Source organism: Bos indicus x Bos taurus, chromosome 3 (assembly GCF_003369695.1).
Source record: "Bos indicus x Bos taurus breed Angus x Brahman F1 hybrid chromosome 3, Bos_hybrid_MaternalHap_v2.0, whole genome shotgun sequence".
NCBI lineage: Eukaryota > Metazoa > Chordata > Mammalia > Artiodactyla > Bovidae > Bos > Bos indicus x Bos taurus.
In genome coordinates, this window is record NC_040078.1 from 31,141,628 (window position 1) to 31,165,415 (window position 23,788).

Genomic DNA, 23,788 nt, shown 5'->3' on the forward strand with positions numbered 1-23,788 from the left:
TTGTGATCATTGAGAGTTGTGGCTTGCACTAAACTTAAATCTGCCTTCCTATAGACACCTGCCCACAGGTGGAGCAGATCTGGGCCCTCAACCACAGAACAAGCTTTTTAATATTTGGAGAAAGTCTTTACCTACATCCAGAATCTTCTCTTTTTCAGGTGACACCTTCTCAGTTTTTGTTTTTTTTTTATTATGACAATTTCAGAATCAGCCTAGCCTCTCAATGGCTTGTCCACTTGCCTGTTAAGGCATCACAGGTTTGTGCCGGTAAGAACAAAGCATAGCAGGGCAGTCCCCTTCCACCTTGCAGAGATTCTATTAATGAAGCTTAAGGTGAAAGTCACTTTTGACAATCTACATCCCAGACTACTTAAAGGGCTTATGATTTATCATCTGAGGCATCAGGAAATATCTGCAGCTCTACATAGGAATCATTTGGAGATCTTTAAAAAAATACTAGAAATTTTTACTTAATTGGTTTGTGTATACAGTGGGGATATTAGAAAATTTTAATTCTCCAGATATTTCTAAGGTACAGCTGAAGTTGAAAGTCACTGGTCTTACTAAGACCACACTAGGATGTAATTTTTATGAGATCAGAGGCTTGCTCTTATGACTCACTGCTATATTCCCAGCAACAACAAAGGTACCTGGCATATAGGAGATCTCACTCAAAAACATTTGTTAATGAATGAATGAATCCTTTGCACATTGTTGTGTATGCACATCATTTTATTGTCTCCCTGCTAAAGTGATGATTGAAAGGTACCGAGAAACCATCTCTGCTGTGGACGGGGAGGGTCGGAGGTGACTATGTCTGGGCCCTGGCCAACACACAGTTAAAAACATCTAAGTAGGGCAGAACAAAGCTTACTGGCACATGGGAAAGGCTCTTGGGTCATACAGCCTGGAAGGAGGGTGGACTGAGAACATGGTGACAATTGTGTGCTTAATTAACATGGCTCCAGAGGGATCAGGAGTGGAATTTAATGGAGGCTAAGATTACCCATAGACTGAGGAGAGGGTCAGCTCAGATCAAAGAAAGCAGCTGGAGGCATGGAATAAGGCCTTGCTGAGAAGAAGCAGTCAAAAAATCTCCTTTCACAGGCTGGAGTTTTTGTGAGGCCTTGACACAACTGAACCTGGAGAGGCATGGGGGTACAGGCTGCAGCCGTATCAGAGTTTGGGTGCTCTCTCGTGTTCAGGGTGCTGCCTCCATGGAGACCCAAGAAGCTCATCCTCTCCCTCCTCTTCTGCACTGGGGAGTAGCCATGTGGTGGCTTCCAAGGGGGAAGATTCAACACAGAACCCATATAGAGGGAGTGAAGGATGAGGAATACTAGAGGAGTGCGTATAACCTGAGAGCACGAGGGTGGTGGGGGTACTGGGCACAGGAGTCATGGAGTACAAGGAATCTGTTAAGGAGCAGCATTCTAAAGGGCAGGTCTTGTGGGAGTCTTCCAAACAAAGGAAGGGATGTGTATGGATCGAGAGGATTGCAATGTACATTTGAGATAGGCAAGATGGAAGGTCCAGAGGCTTTCCCTTGGTAGCAGGGAGGGGAGGTGTTAATGCATACATTATCTAATTGAATCCTCACAACTCCTCTCTAAGGTAGAGGGTCTCAAGCCCATTGTATGGATAAGTATGCTGAAGTTCACAGAGACCAAGTAACTTGCCTAAGGTCACCAAGCAATGTAAGTGCAGAGTTGGATTACATGTAAATTCATCTGTCTTGAAAGTCCGAGTTCAGAGAAGGAAGCATACATGGTGGAGAAGGCTTAAAGTCTATATTGTAATGTAGGTGATAATGTTTTCCTTCCATTGTCCAGTCTATGTAGAGTCTATGTAGAAAAAATAGACTATCAGGAGACTGTGAATTACTTGCAGAAGAAAACATGACAATTCCAACTCAACTTGCCAAGGTCTTGCTTTCTCGGTGCCCTGAAGATGGGATGCTCCCCTAAATAGGTGGGGCATGTGTGCTAAGCTTCAGTCATGTCCATCTGTGCAATCCTATGTACTGTAGCCCCCCAGGCTCCTCTGTCCATGGGGATTCTCCAGGCAAGAATACTGGAGTGGCTTGCCATGCCCTCCTCCAGGGGATCTTTCCGACCAAGGGATCAAACCGGCATCTCATGTCTCCTGCATTGACAGGTGGGTTCTTTACCACCAGCGCCATCTGGGAAGCCCTATTAAGGTGCAGCAAATCCTCCGAATTTAAGTGACTGGGTAGGCTTTGCAGGGTGTTAGGATCCCACCCCTCTTCCTTTTCTCATTTGGAATGTAAAGCAATTGCAGGCAATTAGAGGAGCCACGTGGGTTCTGGGGTGGTGCTAGTGGAAAAGAACCAAACTGCCAATGCAGGAGACCCAGGTTCGATCCCTGGGTTGGGAGGATCTCTTGGAGGAGGGCATGGCAACCCACTCCAGTATTCTTGCCTGAAGAATCCCATGGACAGAGGAGCCTGGAGGACTATAGTTCATGGGGTCGCAATGAGTACGACACGAACTGAGTGACTAAACATTTATGCAGAGGAGTGACAAGAGCCCATGCCCAAGGAACTCTTTGCAACCCTATGGACTGTAGCCCACCAGGCTCCTCTGTCCATGGGATTCTCGAGGCAAGAATACTGGAGTGGGTTGCCATTGCCTTCTCCAGGGGATCTTCCTGACCCAGGAATTGAACCCAAGTCTCCCTCCTTGCAGGAAGATTCTTTACTGTCTGAGCCACCAGGAAGACCCTTGTTATGCAGAGGTAGACAGTGAATCACTGTAACTCTTCCATGGAGGAAGTCTTGAATTTTATTTGCGATTTTGGTAACAGGAGGGAACTCCAGGCGTTTTCTTCTTGGCTCTTCCTGCCTGCTGCTGCTGCTGCTGCTGCTAAGTCGCTTCAGTCCTGTCTGACTCTGTGCGACCCCATAGACGGCAGCCCATCAGGCTCCCCCGTCCCTGGGATTCTCCAGGCAAGAACACTGGCATGGGTTGCCATTTCCTTCTCCAATACATGAAAGCGAAAAGTAAAAGTGAAGTCGCTCAGTCATGTCCGACTCTAGTGACCCCATGGACTGCAGCCCACCAGGCTCCTCTGTCCATGGGATTTTCCAGGCGAGAGTACTGGAGTGGGGTGCCATTGTCTTCTCTGAGTCATAGGCCCAGTAACTGGGAAAATGACCAAAGGGCAGGGCTTGAGGTCCCATTGGTCCTACCCTGAGGTAGACTTAGACAAAGCTCCATATTGTGCCTGTCTTCCTTTAGTACTCATTCTGACACCATAACAATGTTCTGGATCTTCAGATTTTGCTATTGTCTTAGAGCCAAGCCAGTCTCTAATAATTTTAAGAAGGATCCTGGGTATTTCCTTTTCCCCAGTACACAGACACTCTGGTAAATTGTTGCAGGCAATTTGGGGACTTCTAGGAAAAGATTAAATTCACCCATTCCAGTCCATTTTAGTTCGCTGATTCCTAGAATATCTACATTCACTCTTGCCATCTCTTGTTTGATCACTTCCAATTTGCCTTGATTCATGGACCTGACATTCCAGGTTCCTATGCAATATTGCTCTCTATAGCATTGGACCTTGCTTCTATCACCAGTCACATCCACAGCTGGGTATTCTTTTTTGCTTTGGCTCCATCCCTTCATTCTTTCTGGAGTTATTTCTCCACTGATCTCCAGTAGCATATTGGGCACATACTGACCTGGGGAGTTCCTCTTTCAGTATCCTATTATTTTGCCTTTTCATATTGTTCATGGGGTTCTCAAGGCAAGAATACTGAAGTGGTTTGCCATTCCCTTCTCCAGTGGACCACATTCTGTCAGACCTCTCCACCATGACCCTCCCATCTTGGGTTGCCCCACAGGGTGTGGCTTAGTTTCATTGAGTTAGACAAGGCTGTGGTCCTAGTGTGATTAGATTGACTAGTTTTCCACGAGTATGGTTTCAGTGTGTCTGCCCTCTGATGCCCTCTTGCAACACCTACCATCTTACTTGGGTTTCTCTTACCTTGGACGTGGGGTATCTCTTCACGGCTGCTCCAGCAAAGCGCAGCTATTGCTCCTTACCTTGGATGAGGGGTATCTCCTCACCACAGCCCTTCCTGATCTTGAACCTGGAATAGCTCCTCTAGGCCCTCCTGAGCCTGCGAAGCCACGGCTCCCTGGACGTGGGGTTGGTCCTCCCAGCCGCCGCCCCTGGCCTCGGGCTTGGGGGCGTGGGGTAGCTCCTCCTGGTCACTGCCCCTGACCTCGGACGCAGGGTAACTCCTCTGGTCACCGCCCCTGACCTCGGACTCGGGGTAGTTCCTCTCCGCCGTTCCTGCGCCATCGCAGTCTGGCACTCTCGGCCGCTGCCCCTGACCTCGGACGTGGGGTAACTCCTCTTGGCCGCTGCCCTTCAGGCATGGGCTCCTCCCGGCTTCTGCCCCTGACTTTAGACGTGGGGTAGCTCCTCTCGGGTGCACTTAGTGCGCGGGTCACAGCCGCCTGCGCTTAGTGCTTTGACTATGCCAAAGCCTTTGACTGTGTGGATCACAATAAACTGTGGAAAATTCTGAAAGAGATGGGAATACCAGACCACCTGGCCTGCCTCTTGAGAAAGCTATATGCAGGTCAGGAAGCAATAGTTAGAACGGGACATGGAACAACAGACTGGTTCCAAATAGGAAAAGGAGTATGTCAAGGCTGTATATTGTCACCCTGTTTATTTAACTTCTATGCAGAGTACATCATGAGAAACGCTGGGCTGGAAGAAACACAAGCTGGAATCAAGATTGCAGGGAGAAATATCAATTATCTCAGATATGCAGATGACACCACCCTTATGGCAGAAAGTGAAGAGGAACTAAAAAGCCTCTTGATGAAAGTGAAAGAGGAGAGTTAAAAAGTTGGCTTAAAGCTTAACATTCAGAAAACGAAGATCATGGTATCCAGTTCCATCACTTCATGGGAAATAAATGGGGAAACAGTGGAAACAGTGTCAGACTTTATTTTTTTGGAGTCCAAAATCACTGCAGATGGTGACTGCAGCCATGAAATTAAAAAACGCTTACTTCTTGGAAGGAAAGTTATGACCAACCTAGATAGCATATTCAAAAGCAGAGACATTACTTTGCCAACAAAGGTCCGTCTAGTCAAGGCTATGGTTTTTCCAGTGGTCATGTATGGATGTTAGAGTTGGACTGTGAAGAAGGCTGAGCGCTGAAGAATTGACGCTTTTGAACTGTGGTGTTGGAGAAGACTCTTGAGAGTCCCTTGGACTACAAGGAGATCCAACCAGTCCATTCTAAAGGAGATCAGCCCTGGGATTTCTTTGGAAGGAATGATGCTAAAGCTGAAACTCCAGTACTTTGGCCACCTCATGGGAAGAGTTGACTCATTGGAAAAGACTCTGATGCTGGGAGGGATTGGGGGCAGGAGGAGAAGGGGACGACAGAGGATGAGATGGCTGGATGGCATCACTGACTCAATGGACGTGAGTTTGGGTGAACTCCAGGAGTTAGTGATGGACAGGGAGGCCTGGCATGCTGCAATTCATGGGGTGGCAAAGAGTCAGACACGACTGAGCAACTGAACTGAACTGAACTGAGGAAAAGATTCAGAGTATAGTTGCTGTGAAATTGCAGGTTTCTTACTGAAGGGTACTCAACTTCTCAATCCTATCCAGAAAACTGAATCAGTGAACTGATTCAGGTATGGGGACTGAGTGAGGAACACTGCATCATTAGGAAGTTTCAGGCTTTGATAACTCTGAACTGGAGGACTCATTAAGAAAATGTAAAAAAAAAAACGTATCTCTTGAAACAAAAAGTCTCAATGCAGAGAAATTCTAGTGTTGGTTAATTCGACAGCTCAAAACTATCATTAAGGCCCTGTCTTTTCACGTCTTGGTTCTGCCCTTCTCAGTGTGTTGCTTTACTTCCCTCCATGACTGCAAGTTGGCTGCCGTCCTGCCACACATAGTCAGATAGTGTCCAACAGAAGGACTCTCCTTCCTTAGAGTTTGGTTTTGGAGTAAGGAATTACCTCCCAGAAGTCTTATTAGACTTCAGTTAGAAAGGAGGAATGGGGGTAAATTAATGGTTGTTGGGTGGGAAATGCAGACTGTTCTAGACTGCAACTCAATCATGATGGCAGAACTCAGGCCTCCATTCACTAGGCTTGTCAAATCAAAATAAGGACATTATTGCATCCATTTCTTTTTCTTTTGGAACACCGTGAACTGCCATAAAGATTCCAATGGGTCAGACCAGCCTAATTGTCAGACTAGCCAAGCTCACTATGCATCTGGCAATTAAAACTGTTCCCAGATCTGTGTTATCTTGTGTTACCCCCAATCCAATAGAAATATCCTCAAGTACAGCGCATTTCCAACTACAGTTTTTCTCTATCAGCATCCTTGGCTGACAGCTAACAGCATTTCTAACTTTCTATAAAGATGTTGGTGCTTCCCTCTCTAATTTAGTTACCACTGCCTTGACAAAGGACCTGTGTTTTGGGTCCTTTCAGGAGACATACTTGGAAAAGACGATGGCACTCCACTCCAGTACTCTTGCCTGGAAAATCCCATGGACGGAGGAGCCTGGTGGGCTGCAGTCCATGGGGTTGCTAAGAGTCGGACACGACTGAGCGACTTCACTTTCACTTTTCACTTTCATGCATTGGAGAAGGAAATGGCAACCCACTCCAGTGTTCTTGCCTGGAGAATCCCAGGGATGGGGGATCCTGGTGGGCTGCCGTCTATGGGGTTGCACAGAGTCGGACATGACTGAAGCGTCTTAGCAGCAGCAGCAGGAGACATACGGACTTTCATGGTGGCTCAGGGGTAAAAGAATCTGCCTGCAATGCAGGAGCCTCAGGAGATCCCATGGAGAAGGGAATGGCAACCCGTTTCAGTAGTCTTGCCTGGAGAATCCCTTGGACAGAGGAGCCTGGTGGTCTACAGTTCATAGGGTTTCAAAGAATTGGACATTACTGAAGCGATTTAGCATGCATGTACGGGAGACATATTATAGTCATGAGATGGCTAAGCAGTCATGATAAACACACTCCAAAATTTCTGTCTTGGTCTTTTTATTTACTTTCTCTAAATTATACCTTGTAATTTCTGACATCTTGACTACATTTTGTATAGAGCACTAATGAATCCAGTTTTCTGTCAACCCACTCAGCAAACAATTTAAATGACTTCTAGATGCTCAAGCTAGTACATAAAATGTAGAATCACTGGCAGATGCCACCATATCAATAAACTCAGCTTGATCTAAAATTATGCTTTTCCCTTGTTGAACTAGCATCTTCTGAATCTACTCCCTTGTATATTTCCTCCAGGTCTCCGTTACTATTATTTATCAAGGTCATTCACTTTCATCTATGAGCTCTTCCCTTCAGATGTTGCATATGCACTTCTGGTATGGACTTCATGTTCCCAATCCCACCCCAACTCTTGCAGGGACATGCTGAGTTCTAACTCTAGCTGTAGGTATGGAGATAATGAGAGATAGAAAGGTCTGGCATGAAGGGAATTGGCTTCCCCTTGCAAAGTAACAACCTCAATGTTAGATCATTGGGGTTTTTAAGTAACGTGGAAATAGATACACGAGAAGAGAAGGAGGGGCTGACTCGGCCGACAAGAGAAATAAAAATCAATGATGTTGAGAAATTCAATGCTTTCTGAGTTATCTGAATTCTCTCATAAATCTCTGCTCTGATTCCCAGGTCTTTCATGATCAATGCTCTAATTTTCACCTAAGCAGTAGTGTAAGGCTGCAAATTCAACTAATCTTATAATTCAGAAACCTGCAGGATTAAACTTCCTGTTTGATTTCTGTCTGTCTCAGCACTGTAGCTAAAAGAAAAAAAAGAAGTTCTTCTAGTACAGTCTTGGAAAATCCTTGGTTTTCATTTTGTATCTTGAGTCGAGAAATTAAGAATTTGTGTTTTTCTTCTAAAAAATCCACCTGCCACTACTAGGAGCAAGTGCTGTATCCTACACACCTGGGATTTCTATATATTGTTCTATGGTGGCAACTGCTGACCCTTGACTTCAATAGGTGTTTCATTCTGAGTGACCAAGGGTAAAAACTTAATGGTTTTGCTACTGTTCACCATGTTTTTGACAGAGTCATGTCTCTTACTATTTGCTGAATTTTCACTGCATTCAGCCTTGAGTCTGCCAAATAAACGGCCCCAGATTCCTGACAATTTCTGGATGGTCTGTTTCTGCTCAACTCTGGGTACCATTTTTGACATCAGCCAAGGTCTTTATTTGCAAGCTACAGAGAGGCTGTGGCTAAGTTAGAGAGAGAAGATTGATTGAAAGGCTATTGACTAGCTGATTGAATCAGGGGTTTTACAGCCAAGAACAACATCCATAAGCATGACCTCAGAGGAAAAATCTTCCTCTCTCCCCTTTTCATTGAGTCACTGTCCCCTGATAATGATATCATTGTGTGGGCCAGGAACATTTGTTTGGTAAGAGATTAGGCCAAGTGTGTATGTCCTGGCTCTAAAAAAACCCCACCCAAACCCAACAAAAAACCGAGAAAACCCCCAGACACAAAACAGCAACAACAAAACACACCAAAAACCCAAACAACCAAATGAAAAAACCATATGAAGTAATTATCTGGCATTTTTGATTACTATAGTGGGAAATGGGCTCTGACCCCTACCAAGACCCCTAAGGCTGGGGATTCCCTGAACAAAAGAAGGAATTGAATTGCTGAACACTGAAGCAAATGGTAGATGCCCATTAGCTTCTGGGTGAGTCACTCTTTTGTTTCTGAGTTTCCTCAACTGTAGAAAGAAGAGTTTGGAATAGATGGTCGCTAAGACTGCTTCCAGATCTGTCATTCTGAGCTTTGGTATCTATGCAGTAGGCAGTTCCAGCTCACACTGTCCAACTAATGCAATGAGCCCTTGCCCTGCCCCTAGTCACAGGATGAAATGAGGCGGGGGATAGAGGGGAGCTATCCTGAGGCTGGCCACCTAGCTGTGGGGTAAAGGCCACTCTCCCCCGGGCTCCTGGCAGCTGTTATGCTGAGCCCTGGTGCAGCTGTTTTTGCAGCAGCTTTCACACTGACGCAGAAAATAGAAGCAGTGTCAGGCCAACGCTATGAGTGATCCAGACAACAAAGTCATTTTTCAAGACACTGCCCTGTTTGAGCACTGGGTGTTAAGGTGACAGATTTTGTAGACACGTTCTGTGGAGAAAAAAAACCAACATCTACCTTGAGTGATTTTTGAAGCCTTTAGAAATATTTGGCAAGTGTGAACAGTTGGTTCCCCACATTTTCTCTTTAATCAATTGCTTCTTTAAGAAGCGGCTGTGCTGAAGGGAGAGAGTTATATGTATCTTCCCCCTCTTTTTGGCTCCCTTTCCAGAGCACTGGTTTTTCAATAAGAAGAGGCAAAACTCTCTCCACCATCCCCGAAATGCTGCCTGCATATTAAAAATACAGCAGCTTTCTCTGCTGTTTGCCTGTGGATTTGGTTCATTTCATACCCCACTGAAGCTTCCTCTCTGTTCAGAACACGCTGTACCCAGTTGTGAGGAGAGAGGTGTGGAGGGGAGGGACTTGAGAGAGCACTGCTTGTTTTCTCAGCAAACTTGGAGGATTGTTGAAGTTGGAGCTTTGGATGAACAGAAACCTGAGGTCTTCGGGAGGAATTTAAATTCACTGGCTTGCCTGGAGCTTTGATCCTGGCCTTCCCTTCACCACTCGTGGCGTCCATGAGTCACCTCCCGAGAGGTGGGCAATGGGATGTGGGGTCTGAATCACCTCTGCCTGTGGGCCTTTGTCCAGCTGGGATCCACAAGAATATCCATCTTGCCTAAGTGGGTGGAGCAAGGATTTGCATAATTGGATAAGAGTTGCCATATCAGAAACCAAACCCTTTCCTCTTACATCTGTTTATCACTTGTAGTAGGTTAACATGCATCTCCCCCGAATTCATATCCACCCAGGACCTCAGAACATGACCTCATTTGGGAATAGAATCTCTGCAGATATAATTAGTTAAGGATCTGAAGTCATCTTGGAGTTAGGGTGGGCCCTGCACTCAGAGACTTGTGGTCTGATGAGAAGAGACACACAGAGAGATGGGCAGTGTGGAGAGGGAGGTGGAGATTGGAGCGATGCCTCTATAAGCCAAGGGAGATCAAGGATGGCCAGCGACCACCAGGAAGTTGGAGAGAGGCCCGGGACTGGTCTTCTTTAGAGCCTCCAGGGGAAACCAGTATGCTAACGCCTTGGTTCTGGATGTGAGGCCTCCTGGATTGGGAGCCGACAAATTTTTCTTGTTTTAAGCCCCTGAGTTGGTGGTAATTTGTTTCCGCAGCCATGGGAAACTAACACATCACCTAGTGAATATCTCTTTGCCATCTTGTCCTTGGCCCATAATGTCCTGCAAAACTTTCTTCTCCCTCAGACGTCAAATGTTGTTTGTCCCTTCCTCTGTGATGAAGGCTCAAATGTCCCCTCTTCTGTGAAGTTCCCTAAATTTTCATTAGAAAGGAATGACTTCTCTCTCCTGTGTTCTCAGCACGGACTTTGTTCCCTCTTGCTTTTAGCGGGTTATACTGGAGTGTCCTGCCCTCCTTGGCTATGGGCTCCCTGAGGGCAGGGATGGATCTCCTCACTCTGTCTTTCCAGCACACGTGATGTGCCTGGCACATGGTAGGCACTAGCAGCTGCCTGTAGAGAAGGGATGGAAGGGAACTGCGGCTTCCTCTGAAGGTGGCACTCCAGGTAATGCTGAAATGCTGGAGAGGGGCAGCTGAGCCTGTGAGTGTTCGCATCCCTAACCAGTGTGGTGCCTTCCCTTCCGGTGTCTCTCTGTCCTGCATGCTTAGCCACTGCCTGGTAACACACCTCTTGATTGTTTGTGTGTGTGTTCAGTCAGTGTCCAACTCTTTGTGACCCTATGGACTGTAGACTGCTAGGCTCCTCTGTCCATGAAATTTTCCCGGCAAGAATACTGAAGTGGGTTGCCATTTCCTCTTTCAGGGGATCTCCCCTACTCAGGGATCGAACGCATGTCTCTTGAGTCTCCTGGATTGGCAGGTGGATTCTATATCACTGAGCCACCTGGGAAGCCCCTAACACGCCTCTGCTTATGGTTTAATGGATAATCTTGTTGTTGGCTGGTCCCAGTTGAAGTGCTTTCTAGTATTATCCATACTTACAAAGTAGAAAAGCCCACACTAAGGGACATCCTGTGGCGGGGTAAGGGAGGGTGGAGATGGAGGGGTTCCGAGGTTAGAGAGATGGGAGGACATCAAGGGGCACAGGCTTGAAGCCATTTCTGGGACTCTGCCCACTCCTGGGAGAGTGTCCACGGTGGGAAACTAACACATCACCTAGTGAATATTCCTTTGCCGTTTTGTCCTTGGCCCATAATGTCCTGCAGAACTTTCTCTGCCCCTCTGCAGTGTCCGCCGCTGCTCCTCCCACCTGCCTCCCCATCTCCCTCCTACTCCCATCCCAGTTCCCTGCCCACCTGCAAATGATCTAAGGAAAACTCTGCCTTCCTTGGACTAGCTTTTTTTTTTTTTTTGGTGTGGTTGTTATTTCAAGATACAACCCCAGGAATTTGACACAATTAAACTATTTTATCATCTTTAAATTTTTAAACAAAAGAAAGAAAGGAGAGGTTCTGTTGAGACAATAGCCTAGGCAAACAGCAAAGAGAGGTGGGGAGGTGGCAGGGACCTGTGAGGAGGGGAGAGACCCCTGTCCCCCAGCGATGCCATAAACCTCCCCTGCAGTGTGGACCCAAGGCCTCGGATGGGTTCATGGGGAGCTTTGCCAGTGTGGCTGGGCCGGTGTGGGGTCTGGGAGAAGGAAGCAAGGGACAGCTGTGTGTCTGTGTCCGTGTTCTCCCGAGTCTCCCGCAGGCTGAGGGGGTGTGGTCTCCCAGCTCACCCGAGGGAACCCTGTCCTGTGCAGCTGCTTGGGGAAGCTGCCAAGGATGCCAGCGATGTGGGACCACAGCAGATTCTAGTTCAGAGGCCACATGCTCTGCAGTGGTGGATGATTTATGAGGAAGGCTCAGATTCTCTTACTTCAGGTCCTGCTGGACTCTCGGGAAGGTTCTGGTCATTTTATTTCATTTCTAAATCACCAGATTGTCCTTCACCCTGAGCAAATGGTCCTGGGACTTAACAGGGAGCCACTTTGGTGGAGTCATTAATCACAGAAGCCTGGCGAGGTCTTGGGGGAGGCTCTCTGCTCGCCTTCCATGTTCTACTTCCACAGCGGGTCTTCTGTTCTTTCAGTGTCTGTCCTCATGACTTGGATCTCTCTGTGACCATGGGCCAGACCTAGTGCAGGGAAGGCTTTTAGGAGGAGAGAATGAGAGAGAGACTGGCTCCATCTCTCCTTCATTCATTCATTCCTTCCCTCTGATCGAGTATATGCTTTGTGCCAGGCCCTCCCGTAGGCCCTGGGGATATAGCCATGAGTAGAACACACAAAAATCTGCCCTTAACGGGCTTCCCTGGTGGCTCTGCTCCTGCTGCTGAGTCACTTCAGTCGTGTCCGACTCTGTGTGACCCCATAGATGGCAGCCCACCAGGATGCCCCGTTCCTGGGATTCTTCAGGCAAGAACACAGGAGTAGGTTGCCATTTCCTTCTCCAATGCATGAAAGTGAAAAGTGAAAGTGAAGTCACTCAGTCATGTCCGACCCTCAGCGACCCCATGGACTGCAGCCTTCCAGGCTTCTCCATCCATGGGATTTTCCAGGCAAGAGTACTGGAGTGGGGTGCCATTGCCTTCTCCGTCCCTGGTGGCTCAGATGGTAACAAATCTGCCTGCAATGTGGGAGACCTAGGTTTGATCCATGGATCGGGAAAATCCCCTAGAGAACAGCTACCCACTCCAGTGTTCTTGCCTGGGAAATTCCATGGACAGAGGAGCCTGGAAGGCTACAGACCATAGGTTCACAAAGAGTTGAACATGACTGAGTGACTAAAACAAGGAGCTTACATTGTAATTCTGCTGCTGCTGCTGCTAAGTCGCATCAGTCGTGTCTGACTCTGTGCGACCCCGTAGACGGCAGCCCCCCAGGCTCCTCTGTCCCTGGGATTCTCCAGGCTTCTAGGCAGACTTAAACAGTAGCTGTGCTTGTTTTTCTTTTCCAGAAGGTAGAAGCAAAGCAGAGGATAGGAAGAGATTACTGCCAAGCTGAGGTGGAAAGTGAGTTGGAGGACACAGTCAGATATTTGCATGCAGGAGTCTTATCAAGGAGTCCTTGTTTCTCAGAGGGGTTAGCCCAGGCTTTAGGGGATGTTGTTGAACATCAATCACTTAACCAAAGAGTTCATTGTTTTCCTCTACTTAGAGTCAGATGGGTGAGATAAGACTGGATGGCAGCATGGCCAATGATCCAGCACTCTTCAGGCAGGTCACAGGGAAGTCACATGCCATCCTGGGAGGAGACCCGGGGCAGGAGGGAAGCGTGTGTGCGTGTGTGTGTGTGTGTGTGTGTGTGTGTGTGTGTGTTATATTTATGTAACAGCAACAATCTTTCTGAGCAACATGAGACCTTCACTTTAGCACTGGTTTTCTGTGGTGTGAGCCCCCACTAGATGTGGAGGATTCTGGTTGGATTACAGAGGTGATGTCCACAGCTGAGTAAGTTCCGAAGAGAGGAAGTTGTCTAGATAAGACTGTCTGTGTTTGCCTTATCCTCAGAAAGAGCCAAGGTATCTCACCAGCCTGTAGGGGGCTGCTCAAGAGAGCTGCCGGGAAATGGGGAGAAAAAAGATCAGGAGGATGAACCTGGGTGGGAGGAAGTCCACATATCCTGGCCTATGAGAAGAGAAGTCTGAAGGAGCCACAGTTAGGGACTCCACACCAATTAGAAAAGAGACATTTCTCAGTGAGCTTACAGAGCACGGCTCTCTTATCTATCTTTCCAGTATGTGCAGTCTCTTACATTCAAGAAACAGCCAGGCTGAGGTCTCATGGGGTGCAGAGAAGTCCCTGGTGGAGGGGGCAAAGCAGCAGAGCAGTCAGACCCTGGGGCTGGAGGGACCGCCCCAGAGCAACCACAGGAGGGAGGAAGGAACAGGAATCCAGCGCCCCCAGGCTAGAAGGTTGCCCGGTTCCAGAGAGAGAGAGAGAGAGAGAGAGAGAGAGCGCCCTCAGGGCTTGTGCCCTGGGGACCGCTGCTTGGCAGTCTGACAGCGGATGTGTCTGCTGTAGCCTCTGCATAGCCATTCTTAGCTCTGGGCAGGAGCCTGACTCCTAACGAACTCCTAAGTCTCTTTATCTCCAAAAATAGGGTCTGGATTTAATCTGTGATTTGCAGCATTTTTTTTTTTTTAAACTGGAGAGCTACTTTTTTTAAACACAAATTTATAGGGAACTTCAGGTTTTGAAACAACTTTGAAAAGCAGAGCTGTTTTGTTTGAAGCTGGACAGAGGCTAGAGTCTCACCTACTCTTCCCCTTTCCCCGCCTGCTCCCCACATCATGAACCTTGAAGGATTCACAGAAGCTCAGGTTCCTCAGAGCCGAGTTTGGGAACTACTGGACACAAACTGTGAGAGATCCCCCTCCCCTGTGACATTCACGGCTGTGCAGCTGGTCTTCCTAGGGACAGGCAGGCAAGCAAAGGGCCGATGGAAGTGAGAACAGGTGTTCCTGTTCCTTCCAGGGTTTGCGTCATAAAGTGTTCTCCCTTCATAGCCTTAGTTACTTTTCAGTTGATTTTTTTCCCATTTCTTTTCATCTCTGTTTTTTACATTAGGAGGCTCTTGTCAGATGTCTGATAATGTTGGGGAAGTTCTCAAAATATCCGCAGTGGGCCTCCCTGTGTACGCTACCCTCAATGGTGCCAGGAAGCCCTTGGGTTCACCCTCTGCAGACAATATGCCTCCAGTCTTCTGCCAGCCTGGAGGACTGGTGCTGAGCAGGTACCCGAAGTGGGGAGGGGATCCAGAAGCTGCTGCTCCTTAAACAGCTTTCTCCCTCTTCTCCTTATTTTTACCACCCCCTAAAGCTCCACTAGGGCTTCCCCAGTGGCTCAAAGGTAAAGAATCCACCTGCAATGCAGGAGACTCAGGAGATACAAGTTCGATCCCTGGGTCAAGAAGATCCCCTGGAGGCAGGCAGGGCAACCCACTCCAGTATTCTTGCCTGGAGAATCCCATGGATAGAGGAGCCTGGCAGGCTGCAGTCCATGGGGTCACAAAGAATCAGACATGACTGAAGCGACTGGGCACGCACACACACCCATGCAAAACTCCACCACCTTGACTTCCAGAAATCCCTGGTGCTGCCAATTCTAGGCCTGTTGAAGATTCTATGATATGAATCAGGTTGCCTTTCATCTTTCCTCTCTACCAGCAGTGACTTAGATTTCTTGATCTGTCAAGTTCATTATCTTTTGCCCATCCACTTTGCAGCTTCCAAAATTTTATCGTTATTTTCTCCTTTCCCATTTTGGCTTTGTCCTTGTGCATTTATGCCTTCGTAAACAATTCCTTTGCTGTAGTTTTAGTGAGGCTTGGGAAGGAATAAAATCAGCTGTGTGTGCTCACTTCACCACCTTTAAAAGGAATTCTGGCCTTTTATCATCTAAAGAATTTTCCAGTTTCTCACTAGGGCAAGGGCCCAGATTCCTGGCACAGGCTGTGTGTGTTGGCAGAGAAAGAAGCTATTGTTCCTGTCTAGATGCTCCATTGGTCACTGATCTAGGCCCAGCATCTTCTCCCAGTTCTGATGGTACCCTTTTCAATCATACTTTCTCCACTTGCCATATTTCATCATCTTCCTTAAATCACTCTTTCCACTTAGATGCCCTTGGGCTCATGTCAAGATACTTTCAATCCATCAGGAAAAAAAAAAAAATCAATGGATTAAGAAAAAAAAACTGAGCACCTAGGTAGACTTTATGAGTATGGGAATCATATTTCCTGAGTTCAAAAATGGAATTTTTATTATTTGTTGTTCAGTTGCTCAGTCATGTCCAACTCTTTGTGACCCCACTGACTGTAGCACACCAGGCTTCCCTGTCCATCACCATCTCCTGGAGTTTGCTCAAACTCATGTTCATTGAGTTGGTGATGCCATCCAACCATCTCATCCTCTGTTTCCCACTTCTCCTCCCGCCTTCAATCTTTCCCAGCATCAGGATCCTTTCTAATGAGTCAGTTCCTCACATCAGGTGGTCAAAGTATTGGAGCTTTAGCTTCAGCATCAGTCCTTCCAATGAATATTCAGGACTTATTTCTTTCAGGATTGACTGGTTTGATCTTCTTGCAGTCCAAGGCACTCTCAAGAATCTTCTCCAACACAACAGTTCAAAAGCATCAATTCTTCAGTGTTTAGCCTTCTTTATGGTCTAACTCTCACATCCATATATGACTACTGGAAAAACCATAGGTTTGACTAGAGGGACCTTTGTCAGTAAAGTAATGTCTCTGCTTTTTACAGTCTAGGTTTGTCATAGCTTTTCTTCCAAGGAGCAAGTGGCTTTTTATTTCGTGGCTGCGGTCACCATTTTGGAGCTGAACAAAAAAAGTCGGTCACTGTTTCCACTGTTTACCCATCTATTTGCTGTGAAGTGACGGGAACAGATGCCATGATCTTCGTTTTTTGATATTGAGTTTTAAGCCAGCCCTTTTTCTCTTCTCTTTCATCTTCATCAAGAGAATCTTTAGTTCCTCTTCACTTTCTGCCATAAGAGTGGTGTCATCTGCGTATATGAGGTTATTGATATTTCTCCCGGCAATCTTGATTCCAGCTTGTGCTTCATCCATCCTGGCATTTCACATGAGGTACTCTGCATATAAGTCAAATAAGCAGGGTGACAATATACAGCCTTGACGTACTTCTTTCCCAATTTGGAACCAGTTCGTTGTTCCATATCTGATTCTAACTGTTGCTTCTTGACATGCATACAGGTTTCTCAGGAGGGAGGTAAGGTGGTCTGGTATCCACATCTCTTTAAGAATTTTCCAGTCTTGTTGTGATTCACACAGTCAAAGACTTTAACACAGTCAATGAAACAGAAGTAGATGTTTTTCTGGAATTCTCTTGCATTTTCTATGATGCTACGGATATTGACAATTTGATTTCTGGTTCCTCTGCCTTTTCTAACCCAGCTTGAACATCTGGACGTTCTCAGTTCACATACTATTGAAGCCTAGCTTGGAGAATTTTGCTAGCATGTGAAATGAGTGCAATTGTGTGGTCATTTGAACATTCTTTGGTTATTTCCCTTCTTTGAGATTGAAATGAAAACTGACCTTTTCCAGTCCTGTGGCCACTGCTGAGCTTTCCAAACTTGCTGGCATATTGAGTGCAGCACTTTCACAGCACCATCTTTTAGGATTTGAAATAGTTCAGCTGCAATTCCATCACCTCCACTAGCTTTGTTTGTAGTAATGCTTCCTAAAGCCCACTTGACTTCACATTCCAGGATGTCTGGCTCTAGGTGAATGATCACACCATTGTAATTATCATGGTCGTGAAGATCTTTGTTGTATTGTTCTTCTGTGTATTCTTGCCACCTCTTCTTAATATCTTCTGCTTCTGTTAGGTCCATACCATTTCTGTCCTTTATTGAGCCAATCTTTGCATGAAATGTTCCCTTGGTATCTCTAATTTTCTTGAAGCGATCTCTAGTCTTTCCCATTCTATTGTTTTCCTCTATTTCTTTGCACTGATCGCTGAGGAAGGCTTTCCTATCTCTCCTTGCTATTCTTTGGAATTCTGCATTCAAATGGGTATGTCTTTCCTTTTCTCCTTTGCCTTTCACTTCTCTTCTTTTCACAGCTATTTGTAAGGCCTCCTTAGATAGCCAGTTTGCCTTTTTGTATTTTTTTTCTTTGTGATGGTTTTGATCACAGCCTCCTATACAATGTCACAAACCTCCATCCATAGTTCTTCAAGAATTGTGTCTATCAGATCTAACCCCTTGACTCTATTTGTCACTTTCAGTGTATAATCACAAGGCATTTGATTTAGGTCATACCCGAATGGCCTTGTGGTTTTCCCTACTTTCTTCATTTTAACTCTAAGTTTTCAATAAGGAGTTCATGATCTGAGTCACAGTCAGCTCCCAGTCTTGTTTTTGCTGACTATATGGAGCTTCTCTATCTTCAACTGCAAAGAATGTAATCAATCTGGATTTGGTATTGACCATCCAACAACACATGTGTTGTTGGAAGAGGGTGTTTGCTATGACCAGTGCGTTGCCTTGGCAAAACGCTATTAACCTTTGCTCTGCTTCATTCTGTACTCCAAGGCCAAACTTGCCTGTTACTCCAGGTAGCTCTTGACTTCCTACTTTTGCGTTCCATGATGAAAAAGACATATTTTTTTGGTGTTAGTTCTAGAAGGTCTTGTAGGTCTTCAGAGAATCATTCAACTTCAGCTTCTTCAGCATTTGTGGTTGGGGCATAGATTTGGATTACTGTGATATTGAATGGTTTGCCTTGGAAATGAATAGAGATCATTTTGCTGTTTTTGAGATTGCACCCAAGCACTACATTTCAGACTCTTTTCTTGACTATGAGAGCTACTCCATTTCTTGTAAGGGAGCCTTGCCCACGGTAGTAGATATAATGGTCATCTGAATTAAATTCACCCATTCTGGTCCATTTTAGTTCATTCATTCCTAAAATGTTGATGTTTACCTTTGCCATCTCTGGTTTGACCACTTCCTATGCTTTTGAACTGTAGTGTTGGAGAAGACTCTTGAGAGTCCCTTGGACTGCAAATAGATCACACGAGTCAATCCTGAGGAAATTAGTCATGAATATTCATTGGAAGGACTGATACTGAAGCTGAAACTCCAATACTTTGGCTACCTGATGCAAAGAACTGACTCATTGGAAAAGACCCTGATGCTGGGAAAGATTGAAGGCAGGAAGAGAAGGGGATGACAAAGGATGAGATGGTAGGATGACATCATGGACTTGATGGACATGAGTCTGAGCAGGCTCTGGGAGTTGGTGATGGACAGGGAAGCCTGGTGTGCTGCAGTCCATGGGGTCGCAAAGAGTCAGACATGCTTGAGTGACTGAACTGAACGGAGCTGAACTGAATTTATCTTGATTCAAGGACCTAACGTTCCAGGGTCCTTTGCAATATTGTTCTTTACAGCATCTGACTTTACTTTCACCACTAGACACATCCACAACTGGGCTTTGTTTCCGCTTTGGCTCAGCTTCTTCATTCCTTCTGGAGCTTTTTCTCTGCTCTTCTCCAGTAGCATATTGGGCACCTACTGACCTGGGGAATTCATCTTTTGGTGTCATACCTTTTTGCCTTTTCATACCATTCATGAGATTCTCAAGGCAAGAATGCTGAAGAGGTTTGCCATTCCCTTCTCCAGTGGAGCACATTTTATCAGAACTGTCCAACACAACCCATCTGTCTTGGGTGGCCCTACAAGGCATGGCTCATAGTTTCATTTTTATTATGGTCCTATATTAAAAAGGTTCTTTGGCTGATGTAGTTTAAATAATAAAATTTTCAAAATTCAGAGAGCACCAGGCTGAAATACTTCAAATCTGATCTGCCCCAGAAAGTCTGGGATGTCATCACTGTAGGTGAAGGAAAAGTGAGAAAAGCTTTTTTTTTCCTCTTGTAGAACATAGTCCAGTTGGGTTGGACCAATGGAAACATTCTTACAGTCAGTACCAGGCATTTTGACCAGTGCCAAATAAGTAAATAGGAAGTGCCCGAGGAATTTTGAGGAGGGGCTATCTTGGAGGTGCTGGGCTAGTCAAAAGGGTGAACACTTCCTGGAGACAGGTTTTAAGATGGGCTTTTAAATCTGCCCATGGATGTCTGAGGCTGTCCTGTGGTAAAGAAATTGGGAGATGATAAAAGGAAAGCACTGCTTTTGGTGTCAACTCTTCCTCTATTACCTTTTATGTCATCTATTAACCCACCTCCACCAATCACAATCACAGACAACTAGCCAATCTGATCACATGGACCACAGCCTTATCTAACTCAATGAAACTAAGCCATGCTGTGTGGGGCCACCCAAGACGGGTGGGTCATGGTGGAGAGGTCTGACAGAATGTGGTCCACTGGAGAAGGGAATGCCAAACCACTTCAGTATTCGTGCCTTGAGAACCCCATGAATAGTATGAAAAGGCAAAAAGATAGGCCACTGAAAGAGCAACTCCCCAGGTCATTAGGTGCCCAATATGCTACTGGAGATCAGTGGAGAAATAACTCCAGAAAGAATGAAGGGATGGAGCCAAAGCAAAAAAAGCACCCAGTTGTGGATGGGACTGGTTATAGAACCAAGTTTCGATGGTGTAAAGAGCAATATTGCATAGGAACCTGGAATGTTAGGTCCATTAATCAAGGCAAATTCACTTCAGTTCAGTTCAGTTGCTCAGTCGTGTCCAACTCTTTGAGACCACGTGAACCGCAGCACGCCAGGCCTCCCTGTCCATCGCCAACTCCCGAAGTCCACCCAAACCCATGTCCATCGAGTCTGTGATGCCATCCAACCATCTCATCCTCTGTCGTCCCCTTCTCCTCCTGCCCCCAATCCCTCCCAGCATCAGGGTCTTTTCCAATGAATCAGCTCTTCACTTCAGGTGGCCAAAGTATTGGAGTTTCAGCTTCAACATCAGTCCTTCCAGTGAACACCCAGGACTGATTTCCTTTAGGATGGGCTGGTTGGATCTCCTTGTAGTCCAAGGGACTCTCAAGAGTCTTCTCCAACACCACAGTTCAAAAGCATCAATTCTTCGGCACTCAGTTTTCTTCGTAGTCCAACTCTCACATCCGTACAGGACCACTGGAAAAACCATAGCCTTGACTAGACAGACATTTGTTGGCAAAGTAATGTCTCTGCTTTCTAATATGTTATCTAGGTTGGTCATAACTTTCCTTCCAAGGAGTTAGCGTCTTTTAATTCCATGGCTGCAACCACCATCTGCAGTGGTTTTGGAGCCCAGAAAAATAAAGTCAGCCACTGTTTCCACTGTATCCCCATCTATTTGCCATGAAGTAATAGGACCAGAAGCCATGATCTTAGTTTTCTGAATGTTGAGCTTTAAGCCAATTTTTTTCACTCTCCTCTTTCACTTTCATCAAGAGGCTCTTTAGTTCTTCTTCACTTTCTGCCATAAGGGTGGTGTCATCTGCATATCTGAGGTTATTGATATTTCTCCCTGCAATTTTGATTCCAGCTTGTGTTTCTCCAGCCCAGCGTTACTCATGATGTACTCTGCATATAAATTAAATAAGCAGGGTGACAATATACAGCCTTGATGTACTCCTTTTCCTATTTGGAACCAGTCTGTCGTTCCATGCCCAGTTTGAACTATTGCTTCCTGACCTGCATACAGGTTTCTCAAGAGGCAGGTCAGGTGATCTGGTATTCCCATCTCTTTCAGAATTTTCCACAGTTTATTGTGATCCACACAGTCAAAGGCTTTGGCATAGTCAATAAAGCAGAAATAGGTGTTTTTCTGGAACGCTTTTGCTTTTTCAATGATCCAGCGGACGTTGGTAATTTGATCTCTGGTTCCTCTGCCTTTTCTAAAACCAGCTTGACCATCTGGAAGTTCATGGTTCACGTATTGCTGAAGCCTGGCTTGGAGAATGTTGAGCATTACTTTACTAGCGTGTGAGATGAGTGCAGTTGTGCAGTAGTTTGAGCATTCTTTGGCATTGCCTTTCTTTGGGATTGGAATGAAAACTGACCTTTTCCAGTCCTGTGGCCACTACTGAGCTTTCCAAATTTGCTGGCATACTGAGTGCAGCACTTTCACAGCATCATCTTCCAGGATTTGAAATAGCTCAACTGGAATTCCATCACCTCCACTAGCTTTGTTCATAGTGATGCTTCCTAAGGCCCACTTAACTTCACGTTCCAAGATGTCTGGCTCTAGGTGAGTGATCACACCATTGTGATTATCTGGGTTGTGAAGATCTTTTTTGTGCAGTAAATTGGAAGTGGTCAAACAGGAGATGGCAAGAGTGAACATCGACATTCTAGGAATCGGTGAACTAAGGTGGACGGGAATGGGTGAATTTAACTCAGATGACCATTATATCTACTACTGTGGGCAGGAATCCCTTAGAAGAAATGGAGTAGCCATCATGGTCAGCAAAAGAGTCCGAAATGCAGTACTTGGATGCAATCTCAAAAACGACAGAATGATCTCTGTTCATTTCCAAGGCAAACCATTCAATATCACGGTAATGCAGGTCTATGCCCCAACCAGTAACACTGAAGAAGCTTAAGTAGAATGGTTCTATGAAGACCTACAAGCCTTCTAGAACTAACACCCCCAAAAGATGTCCTTTTCATTATAAGGGACTGGAATGCAAAGGTAAGAAGTCAAGAAATACCTGGAGGAATAGGCAAATTTGGCCTTGGAGTACAAAATGAAGCAGGGCAAAGGCTAAAAGAGTTCTGCCAAGAGAACGCACTGGTCATAGCAAACACCCTCTTCCAAGAACACAAGAGAAGACTCTACACATGGACATGACCAGATGGTCAACACTGAAATCAGATTGATTATATTCTTTGCAGCCAAAGATGGAGAAGCTCTATACAGTCAGCAAAAACAAGACTGGGAGCTGACTGTGGCTCAGATCATGAACTTCTTATTGCCACATTCATATTTAAATTGAAGAAAGTGGGGAAAACCACTAGACCATTCAAGTATGACCTAAATCAAATCCCTTATGACTAAGCAGTGAAAGTGAGAAATAGACTTAAGGGACTAGATCTGACAGAGTGCCTGATGAACTATGGACAGAGGTTTGTGATATTGTACAGGAGAAAGGAATCAAGACCACCCCCAAGAAAAAGAAATGCAAAAAAGCAAAATGGCTGTCTGAGGAGGCCTTACAAATAGCTGTGAAAAGAAGAGAAGCTAAAAGCAAAGGAGAAAAGGAAAGATATACCCATTTGAATGCAGAGTTCCAAGAATAACAAGGAGAGATAAGAGAGCCTTCCTCAGTGATCAATGCAAAGACATAGAGGAAAAGAATAGAATGGGAAAGACTAGAGATCTCTTCAAGAAAATTAGAGATACCAAGGGAACATTTCATGCAAAGATGGGCTCAATAAAGGACAGAAATGGTATGGATCTAACAGAAGCAGAAGATATTAAGAAGAGGTGGCAAGAATACACAGAAGAACTATACAAAAAAGATCTTCACAACCCAGATAATCACGATGGTGTGATCACTGAGCTAGAGCCAGACATCCTGGAATATGAAGTCAAGTGGGCCTTAGGAAGCATCACTATGAACAAAGCTAGTGGAGGTGATGCAATTGCAGTTGAGCTATTTCAAATCCTGGAAGATGATACTGTGAAAGTGCTGCACTCAATATGCCAGCAAATTTGGAAAGCTCAGTAGTGGCCACAGGACTGGAAAAGGTCAGTTTTCATTCCAATCCCAAAGAAAGACAATGCCAAAGAATGCTCAAACTACTGCACAACTGCACTCATCTCACACGCTAGTAAAGTGATACTTAAAATTCTCCAAGCCAGGCTTCAACAATACGTGAACCGTGAACTTCCATTTGGTCAAGCTGGTTTTAGAAAAGGAAGAGGAACCAGAGATCAAATTGCCAACGTCCGCTGGATCATCAAAAAAGCAAGAGCGTTCCAGAAAAACACCTAGAGAGAGAAGGCTGAGTGCCAAAGAATTGATGCTTTTGAACTGTGGTGTTGGAGAAGACTCTTGAGAGTCCCTTGGACTGCAAGGAGATCCAACCAGCCCATCCTAAAGGAAATCAGTCCTGGGTGTTCACTGGAAGGACTGATGTTGAA